Source organism: Anabrus simplex, chromosome 2 (assembly GCF_040414725.1).
Source record: "Anabrus simplex isolate iqAnaSimp1 chromosome 2, ASM4041472v1, whole genome shotgun sequence".
Classification (NCBI taxonomy): Eukaryota; Metazoa; Arthropoda; class Insecta; order Orthoptera; family Tettigoniidae; genus Anabrus; species Anabrus simplex.
The window spans coordinates 924,959,020-924,970,594 of NC_090266.1; the positions used below are offsets into that span (position 1 = coordinate 924,959,020).

General features: G+C 40.8%; 1 pseudogene; it reads right to left on the reverse strand.

Moving 5' to 3' along the window:
- Window positions 1-287: 287 nt before the first annotated feature.
- Window positions 288-416, reverse strand: LOC136865041 (U4 spliceosomal RNA; annotated as a pseudogene).
- Window positions 417-11,575: the final 11,159 nt, after the last annotated feature.

Genomic DNA, 11,575 nt, shown 5'->3' on the forward strand with positions numbered 1-11,575 from the left:
TAGTTTGGCACTAAGCAGTTGATTTAAGACAAGATTCAATTGGATTATTATTATTATTATTATTATTATTATTATTATTATTATTATTATTATTATTATTATTATTATTATTATTATTATTATTAAACTGAAAGATTTATATTTTAATTTCCACTTTTTAGAATTTGGTCACATATGTTGAGTCCCAATATGAACCACCAAGATCCGATTTACATCGATCGGGACACCACGGTATTCGGAACCGCAACCTTCATTTCCGTACTGCCGTTAATTTTATGGGGACACCATGTCCTCCCATGACACATCTCAAATCCCATGGCGCATCTCGGCTGGGCAATTACATCCAAGCTTTCAACTAGCAATAATCGCACCTCGGATAAACCTCATTGGTTACGATATTGCCACTGCGCAAAGCTGTGTCGGTGCGACGTAAAGCCCCTAGCAAAAAAGAAAAAAATTACATCCAATGCCTGCGATTGCTAAATTACTAATTAATCCTCGGTGCGTGGATTCTGCCACTCATAACACCGGAATCGACATTTTATCGTCTTAGGCATCGAGCTTTATCTTTTTCTTCATAAAAAAACAGTACGGCTCAATTCTCACCTCATGCCGGATTTTCGTCCCACAAGGCTTCCAATCTCAAAAATGGGCTCAAACCACTCCGGGCTTTCAACATTACGTGACCATCTTATACACGTGCCTCTATCACTTCTAAACAAATTTTTATGGTACCGTAATAATAAAGTCCTAATAAGTGAAATCAACAATTTACGTAAAAATCAAATTTACTGCCCGAATTAAAGTCTTTTACGCCACATGTTATCTCTACATTGATTATTACTTTCAGAAGTGAACTCTCACAGCATTATTATTATTATTATTATTATTATTATTATTATTATTATTATTATTATTATTATATTTTAACTTGCGAACTTATAAAGCATTATTATTATTTCCTTCATTTTAACTTGCACACTCAAAAAGCAGTATTATTATTATTATTATTATTATTATTATTATTATTATTATTATTATTATTATTATTATTATTATTATTATTATTATTATTATTATTATTATTATTATTATTATTATTTCACATGAACCTCCGTACGTAAACACAAATTTTACACACACTGGTACTTTCATAATCTGGTTGTCTGGTAACAAATATGCCTAACTAAGGTACAAATAATCACCATGGTGATTGAAAAATCAAAATAAACTGGGTTAGCATAAAAGAAAAATCTAACACTTGAAATGAACTTAAAGTATTCACAAACAGCATGCATTAATTGAAAGAAATATCACATATTTACATCATATACAACTATCAAATATTCAATTAATTAGTCTAACCCATAGTTACGTTAATGTAAATTAGTTCGTCCGTCTATCTTAAATAAATCATGGATTCGGGAAGCGATCCATGTGTTACGTTAAGTAACCATGATTAATTTACCCTGAGTCCCGTTTGTTGCGCTAACATCCCCAAATATATTAAATTTGTGTACTCATTCCTGTGTAGAATTCCATTGTCTCTTGGCGATGGAGAAGCCTCAATGCCACATATTGGTTTACTCGTGCATCATGTCGCACTTTATAATATTAACAAAACAAAACACTTCTGGGCGATTACCCATTATTAACACCTTACTAAATAATTTACAATGATTTATACAAAAACAACACTTATAGGTGCCTAAAGACACATTACACTTTCACTATTATATTCTTCCTTGAGCCCGAACCGCAAGTCGTGACACTTTACGACGATGTGTCGTTTTGTTCGACCCGGCGGGTATCGCGGTAGTCAAACGGCACTACCTGGCGTATTTCTATGCCGTCTCGTGATCGCTTCGCTCCTACAGTTCCCTGCTCGGATAGTTATTCACCGTCTATCTTGAACTATTGACTTCAGGCTCCGCACACTGCCTTCAAAAAGTACTATCGTCGTTCTGTTCATTATTTATATTCAATCACATGAAAACTTTTAGAAATATAATCAATTCAACATACAGTTGTACTGATTACTTATACTCGGTACTATGAATAATCTCACTGTTCGTCTTCATTCTAATAACAACTCACGTACTTTCAGCTCTAACTGACTTCGAATGCGTCCCGAGGTACTGACTTACCGAGTCAACGTGTCAGAGTCTGAACTACTTCATACAACTGATACGACTGGTGCGACTGACACGACTGGTAACTGGTAACAACTGGTAATGTGAGATCCAACTGCTGGTTATTTATGGACGATATGGTTTCCCGCCGGGGTCATCCGCGGTCATACCAGAGGGAGGGGGTTGGTTATCCTAAATCGGCACTTGCAGGTGGATTTGGGTCTCTTAATTTATCCCACTTAATAAACTGGCGATACACATTCTCGTGTCGTATTCTGCTCTCATATCGTTCGGCGATCACGGAGATATTGCTTGATTTCTGTCCTCCATTTTTCGCGCGCTAAGTCGGCGTCTGTGCTGGTGAGATATCGCTGACCAATAGGAAAACAGCGTGGGCCTTTTCCTATAATTCTATACTGTAATTCATCAAGATTACAATTAATCAACGGGGGGATGATATCAACAAAATCCCATCTGTTCAATTCGGTAGTTGGAATATTTTAATTATTATTATTACCGGAGATAACTGGAGTTCACCGAGCTCGATAGCTGCAATCACTTAAGTGCGGCCAGTATCCAGTAATAGGAAGATAGTGGGTTCGAGTCCCACTGTCGGCAGCCTTGAAGATAGTTTTCCGTGGTTTCCCATTTTCATACCAGGTAAATGCCAGGGCTGTACCATAATTAAGGCCACGGCCGCTTCCTTCCAACTCCTAGGCCATTCCTATCCCATCGTCGCTATATCTGTGTCAGTGCGACGTAAAGCAAATAGCAAAAAAATTAACTGGAGTTCATTTTGACTTCGGTTATGTTGGCGCATCTGTGAGTCCTATAATAATTTTGTCATTGGCTAACACTGCAGCGGTTCGTTTAAATACTGTATCTTCCTCTGACAACTTAACAACAAAATGCCTCGAAGCGTGGGAAACTTTTGCGAAATATTCTCCGTATTTGTGACACATGGAAAGGTTCTTGTTCGAGAATAAATGCTCTCTCACTTCCTTGTTGCAATTAGGACTGTTGTTCTGAGTTCTATATTTAATCCTCTTAGCTTTCGACAAGGAAATAATACTACCCATTATGACAGGCTTAACTCTTGGCGACAGATTGTCGGTAACACGTCTGACTATGTTGAAATCCCTTGGTCTATACCAGAATGATAATGTGTATATTCCAATACTATCATATGCCTTAACATATTTTATAATATCAAATCATGATACCTATGGGCTATCTCATCCGGGTACAACACGAAGAAGAAGAAGAAGAAGAAGAACAGTAATATTAATATTGTTGCTGTGAGCTTGCATCCGGGTGATACTGGGTTCGAACCCCACTGTCGGCAGCCCTGAATACGGTTTTCCGTGGTGTCCCATTTTCATGCCAGACAAATGCTGGGGATGTACCTTAATTGAGGCCTCGGCCGCTTCCTTACCACTCCTAGGCATTTCCTCTCTCATCGGCACCATAAGGCCTGTGTCGGTGCGATGGAAAGCCAATTGTAAAAAATATTAATATTGTTTTACGCCCCACTAACGGTTTTCGAGACGCCGAGGCGCCAGAATTTTGTTCCGTATGAATTATTTCACTTACCGGTATATCTACCGACACGAGGCTGGCGTATTTGCGCACTTCCAAATATCCCCTGACTGACCCAGCATCGAACATACCAACTTGGAGTCAGAACGCCAGCGCTCTGCCCTCTGAGTTACTCAGCCCAGCATTGCTGTCTGGAAAAGTCTCATACAATTAATTTCGTACATATCTTGGAAAGTCTCCATAGCCGTAGCTTGTTATTGGCGTCGCAAAACACTGATCTTTACGAAAAATCCAGGACTGGCAGTACTTTATAATATTTTCATGATATAAATGTAAAGAATACAGGAGATTCCGTAGTTCAACATGTCAAGGAACAGGGCGGTTGACTTCATGTGATGATTCTTCAAGGGAATGTTAGGATGCCAAAGAAATGAAAGGATTCTGCTTTCTATTTCAGCGTCATATATGACGGATGCTATAATGAATGTTTTAACAACATTGATGACAATGAGCGGTTATAGAATAAACCTTTGTAAGAATGACCCAATTTAAGGTGTTCTTAATGAAGAGACGAATTTGTACTCAGCTGGAATGGTATAAAACATAGAAGGTAAGATCATTCCCTTACACAAAGAACACCTCACATTTTATGATGAGTCCCATTTTCATCAGAATTTACGTTAACGAATGTCTCGTCAAACGTAGCATTTCATAAATTATATGAATGAATTTACCTGTTCCCATGACAGGTGCTACTGAAGTTCCGATAATATATAACGCTGACGCGTGTCTTGAAAGTAGAGAGATTATTCCCGCCTAAAGTTTAAGGCAGTTCAGGGGTTGGAGTGGAGGGATTCTGCAAAAACAGGAAGGTAAAACTTTTCTACATTACCTGCCTTGGGACCTAGGTTTCCTTAATCCCTCCTTACAAAGTGATGCTGACCAGCAACCTAGCAGGATTCAAACCATCTAAATTTGTATTAAATGTTGTAGTTGTTTTTCTCTAACCCGTCAGGTGACGATCGTTTCGTCTTGTCAAATAAACTACAGTCTATGTTGTGGAAACAATTCTGTCCTCTTTGAAGGAGCGTTCTCATGGCAACGTATGTAATTATAGTGAAAATGAAGTACTTCACTTCAAGTTCGGAAACAGAAATACGTCATATTCTACACGGATCGTTCTTCTCAACGTTTCTCATACATGCCTGATGTCCTAAGTATATTGATATTCTCAGAATGGTGTTTTTGGATCTATGCATATCTCCGCCAGCCGTTCCGTGTATCTGTGTACATCGTTTCTTTATTAATAATATTATTAGTTTTACGTCTCACTAACTACTTTTAAGGTTTTTGGATGCGCCAAGGTGTCAGAATATTTTCCCGTGGGAGTTTCCACTTGACAGTAAATCTTAACGACATGAGGCTGGCGTATTCGAACACCCACCGGCATCACCGGACTAAGCCGAGATCGATCCCGCCCATTCGGGCTGCCTGCAATATTTAAGGGTATAGTTTAGGAACCATATTTCATATCTACGTACGTTCTTGATACGATAATGTTTGATGATGGTGATGATAATGCTTGTTTTCTAAGGGGACCTAACATTTAGGTCATCGGCCCCTAATGGAACGAAATGAGATGAAATGTAATGACAATTTAAAAGTCCAAAATAATCCACCGACCAGAATTCAAAACTTAATGATGAAGAATGCGTGGATGAATATGAATTTAAGACAATCAGTGGATCCGACCCGCGAATGCCCGCCTTCCTAGAAACTGTCTAAACAATAGCATTACTGACCAAGGAACTGCTTCCAAAGCACATTCTTGAAACAAAGATGCTTGATGCTTAAAGGGGGTCAAACTCCAGGTCAACGGCCCCTCATAATTGCTACTTAACGCTAGTAAATTAGAACCATGGTATTTTTCATTCTGCGGTACTAATCAAAAGTAGCGTAGAATCACAGTGTTCCACACATTATGGTACTACTCACAAGTATCGTACGTCGCACAGGTAACGCAGACGTACGGTCTTTCTCACATAATGCTGCCAATCATAGGTAACGCAAATCAATGGTGTTCCTCACGTAGGTGTACTAATCACGGGCGTCGGTATTCCCGTGGTGTTCCTTACACAGTGGGCACTTATCACAGGCAACGCAGCCCCACGGTGTCACTCATATAGTGGTACAAACAACAGGCAACGTAGCCCCACGGTGTCACCCATATAGTGGTACTAATCACAGGTACTGTAAACCCACAATGAAGCAACATTTTGCTACTACTAATCACAAACCTGTTATGTACCTAATATAGTGGTACTACTCGCAAGTAAAGGCGACCCATGGTGCTCCCGCGTGATGGTACTAATCACAAGTAGTTTCATGGTTCTAATAAAATTATCCTGGCTCACTCCGGTGGTATTTGAAGGTGATCAAAAAAGTCAGCCTAATGTCTGTAGATTTACTGGCACGTAAAAGAACTTCTGCGGGACGAGAATGGAAAAAATTGACAAATATTGCATTCAGAATAGTGGGCAAGTATCCAAAATACCAAAGATAAGCACCATACCCTGCACAGCTACAGAAAGTATTTAGTTTAAATCGTACTTATCAGGGAATATAATAAGGGAGATGTGTCAGTACTAGAAGTGAGTGTAGAAAACTGGCGAAGCTGTGCTGAGTGGTCTAATCGGGAGACGTCCTGGGCTTCTGGGTCCAAGTTCAGGGCTCGATTCTGGCTCACTCTGGTGGCATTTGAAGGTGCTCAAATACGCATACCACGTATCGATAGATTTACTGACACAGAAATGTAATCCTACGGGAAAATTACGGTTCCTAGGTGCCTCCGAAAACTGTAAAAATAGTTAGTGGGGCATTCAATTATTATTATTATTATTATTATTATTATTATTATTATTATTATTATTATTATTATTATTATTATTATACCAAAGCTACACCTTCCCCAGCTGTTTAAACTGCGCTTCCTCTCTACGGTCATCTATGTCAACTGACTTGAACTTGCAAATTCCCAAGAAATTTCATCTTCTTCTGTTAGATGACTCTACCATCGATTTATGAGTGCTCTCTCACGGATAAGAAACTAACCTAAACCTTAGGAGATTTAATTTTCGTATTGGTAAATCTTTTCTGAGAATTGCTTTTTTTTTTTTAATGTACCGAAGTTGCCAACAATTCTGCTGGTTCCTCCTCTATTGTAATATACCTGTCAGAGGCTTGTAAATAGGTTCACTAGCCTATCCAAACCGGGCGTGTGTACAGAATTACAGCCTATAAGTTAAGTGTTCTGGAAGCTTCCCCTTATGGAACTATAAAAGCAGGGCACTAAAGGGCCTTCTGGTCTGATTTGCTCCAGCGGTTGGGAGTGCGAGCTGACACGAGCACAGGAGGCAGGGGCGAGGCCTGCTTGAGGAGGATCCAGTGACTAAGGTAATGGCAGAATTTACCTAGACATGTGATAGCGCCTGAGGAGAAGGTTTCAAACGTTTTTCTTTCAATGTAATTTTGAAACTTGTGGTTTTAATGTAGGATTATGGGCGAAAGTAGTATAATTGGACAGTTCGGCCGCCTCCTCCCGCGGAAATTTGAATTCTGGCGGGAAATTTGAATTTTGGCGGGAGATTTGAATTTTGGCGGGAGATTTGAATTTGTAAACAAAGCCACGTGCTTTTTGACAGCTGTCATCGACAACAACGCATCGCTAACCTCACTGTTGCCATCTTGACGGGCCTAAACCTCAGTAGTGCCAACTTAACCTAACTAGCGCGAGGTAAACAAAGCCACGTGTTTTTTGACAGCCACGTGCTTTTTTGACAGCTGTCATCCGCCATCTTTAAACTACAGAGCACTGTGCTGCCATCTTTATCGTAGTAGATGTAAATTTCGTCACCTGTCTTCGGCAGTGCTGCCATCTTGGCGGGCCTAAACCTTAGTGCTACCAACTTAACCTCACTAGCGTGAGAAAAACAAAGCCACGTGCAGCTGACATCCGCCATCTTTAATCCAGAGAGCACAGAGGTGCCCTCTTTAGCTACTTACCTTTGAAATGTGGTACGTCACAGCTGTCATCCGCCATCTTGCATCGCAAACCTCAGTGCTGCACTCTATGTAGTGGCGGCAAATTCCACGTGCTCTTGTTTGGAAACAAAGCCACGTGCAGCTGTCATCCGCCATCTTTAATCCAGAGAGCACCGTGCTGTCCTCTTTAGCTACTTACCTTTGAAATGTGGTACGTCACAGCTGTCATCCGCCATCTTGCATCGCAAACCTCAGTGCTGCACTCTTTAGTTTGAAATGTAGTGGCCCCAATTTGAAAAATTCTTTATGCTCCTGTTTGGAAACAAAGCTACGTGCTTTTTTGACAGCTGTCGTCCGCCATCTTTAATCAATAGAGCACTGTGCTGCGTGTAATTTCGTCAGCTGTCATCCGCCATCTTTAATCCACAGAGCACCGTGCTGCTCTCTGTAGTAGCGGGTAATTTGAAAAGTTCTGTTAGCTGTCATCCGCCATCTTTAATCAAGAGAGCACCGTGCTGCCATCTTCAGCTGAACTGTGGTGGCGGCTAATTCCACGTGCTCTTGTTTAGTAAACAAACTCACGCCCTTTTTGTCAGCTGTCATCCGCCATCTTACATCGCAAACCTCAGTGCTACACTCTTTAGTCGAAAAATGGTGGCGGATAATTTAAAAAGAAAAATTCTACAGCAGCCATCTATCGACGCTAATTGCACAAGATGGTGGCTATACATGACTCCTTAAAGGTGCTTATGCGAGATGATCGCTATATATAGTTTCTTATGAGACGCCCTTGGGATGCTTGCGCAAGATGGTGGTTGCTCTTATGAGGCGGCTTAAGGATCCTTGCACAAGATGGCTAGAGACGCCCTAAGGATGCTTGCGCAAGATGGCGGACGCAAGATGGCGGTTATACATAGCTCCTTATGAGACAGCCAGTACTCGATACAACATGTGATCAGAACATTGATTGATGTGTTCAGAACACAAAATAAGTGATCAAGACTAGAATCGAACACTGTACTCGATGTCGTTAACTTCAACATGTGATTAAAACATTGTTTGGTGTGTTCAGAACACTACATAAGTAGAATCGAACGCTGTACAACATGTTAGGGGATACCTTTGTTCTAAGAAGATCAGATTGAAACATAACAAGACTAGAATTGAACACTGCACTCGATACAACATGTGAACAGAACATTGATTGATGTGTTCAGATCACTAAACAAGTAGAACCGAACACTGTACAACATGTTAGGGGATACCTTTGTTCTAAGAAAATTAGATTGAAACATAACAAGACTAGAATCGAACACTGCACTCGATACAACATGTGATCAGAACATTGATTGATGTGTTCAGATCACTAAAAAAGTAGAACCGAACACTGTACAACATGTTAGGGGATACCTTTGTTCTAAGAAGATCAGATTGAAACATAACAAGACTAGAATTGAACACAGCACTCGATGTCGTTAACCTTAACATGTGATCAGAACATTGATTGATGTGTTCAGATCACTAAACAAGTAGAACCGAACACTGTACAACATGTTAGGGGATACCTTTGTTCTAAGAAGATCAGATTGAAACATAACAAGACTAGAATTGAACACTGCACTCGATGCAACATGTGATGATTGATGTGTTCAGATCACTAAACAAGTAGAACCGAACACTGTACAACATGTTAGGGGATACCTTTGTTCTAAGAAAATTAGATTGAAGCATAGCAAGACTAGAATCGAACACTGTAAGAACATTGTTTGATGTGTTCAGTACAACTTCAATGATTTACCTAGTGTAAAACACGCACTGAGCACATATCGCATAGCTATCTCGCCTATCACTTGCCTAGTATGAAATCAAAAACACACTGTGCACATATCGCATAGCTAACTCGGCAACACTTCAAATGATTTGCTTAGTACGAAAATAAAAAAAATCTATACCGCGTAGCTAACTCGTTCATCGCACTGCTAAGACGCTTAGTAATTGCAAATACATACGAAAATCAAGAAAGCACACTGCGTAGCCAACTCGCTCGGGTCACTCGCTTAGTAACTGCAACACGACTAGAACACTGATACACACACGGATAAGAATGTTGCGTGATACTACATACTCACATGTTAAAAAAATATTGGGGGTGAAAGATCATAAATTATATGTACACATGTTGTCTCCTCCAAGTTGTAAGACGAAATAGACGCAGTACTGCGAGTTTCCGCTATAGCTGGCGAACGGAAGTAGCATGATATCTCAGCAAAAAAAAAAAAAATACGCGTGAGCTTGCAAGTCAGACACAATGATGGATACCGCGATTCAAATCCTGGCAACTTATGCCGTCAGGAAGGGCATCTGACTAGATCATGTTATGACGATCGCGCAGATCCCTCGCCTAGCATTTGCTATATTTTTACGGCTTCCGACGGTAGGAGTTCGAACCTGCTATCTCCCGAAGTAGCGAGAATGATTGAAGAGTGTTGAGGGTGATTCATTTGTCGGATGGAGGCGTTATGCTGTGTGCAGGCTTCTTCGGTAGGAGTAGGCTATGTGCCGGTACTGGGATATCTAGTTATAAAACCCGCTACAACAAATTTATCGCGTATACTGCGATTTAAAATCCTAGTCAGGAAGGGTAACCGATCGTAAAACTATGGTGTATGATCTAAGTGGCGGGGTGTGCAAAAAAGCCTGCATTAAGTAAGGGCTGTTGATAGGGGGCGTTAAACCTTGTGCAGACTCCTTCGAAAATGATTGTGAGTACAAGAGTGTTGAGGGTGATTCATCTGTCGGATGGAGGCAATAAGCCTTGTGCGGGCTTCTTCGGTAGGAGTAGGCTATGTGCCGGTACCGGGATATCTAGTTATAAAACCCGCTACAACAAATTTATCGCGTATACTGCGATTTAAAATCCTAGTCAGGAAGGGTAACCGGTCGTAAAACTATGGTGTATGATCTAAGAGGCGGGGTGTGCATAAAAGCTAGCATTAAGTAAGGGCTGTTGATAGGGGGCGTTAAACCTTGTGCAGACTCCTTCGAAAATGATTGTGAGTACAAGAGTGTTGAGGGTGATTCATCTGTCGGATGGAGGCAATAAGCCTTGTGCGGGCTTCTTCGGTAGGAGTAGGCTATGTGCCGGTACCGGGATATCTAGTTATAAAACCCGCTACAACAAATTTATCGCGTATACTGCGATTTAAAATCCTAGTCAGGAAGGGTAACCGGTCGTAAAACTATGGTGTATGATCTAAGAGGCGGGGTGTGCATAAAAGCTAGCATTAAGTAAGGGCTGTTGATGGGGGCGTTAAACCTTATGCAGACTCCTTCGAAAATGATTATAAGTACAAGAGTGTTGAGGGTGATTCATTTGTCGGATGGAGGCGTTAAACTGTGTGCAGGCTTCTTCGGTAGGAGTAGGCTATGTGCCGGCACCGGGTTTACCCTCTACCTACGGTAGTATATTACATTCTTAGGCAGCTTCGAGGGTGTACAAAAAAAGCTAGTATTAAGTAAGGGCTGTTGATAGAGGGGTGTTAAACCTTGTACAGGCTCCTTCAACAGGAGTAGCCTACATGCCGGCGCCGTGCAGGCTCTTTCGATAGGAGTGGGCTATATGCTGGCACTGTGTGTTTTAACCTCTCCGTACAATCATGATAATTTATGTTAGGAGCTTACACAGGCTACGTGAGTTACAAGTCGCTCATCAGCACACCGTGTCTTCGTTCAAGGTTAGTGTAGCCGGAAGCCGAGTGTACAATTTCAGCTAACACATGCATTCCATACCTCGCTCTGAATGACTGCGCCGAAACAACTTCAAAGATAGTGTTCTATGTAGTAGAACAGAAAATGTAACCCAT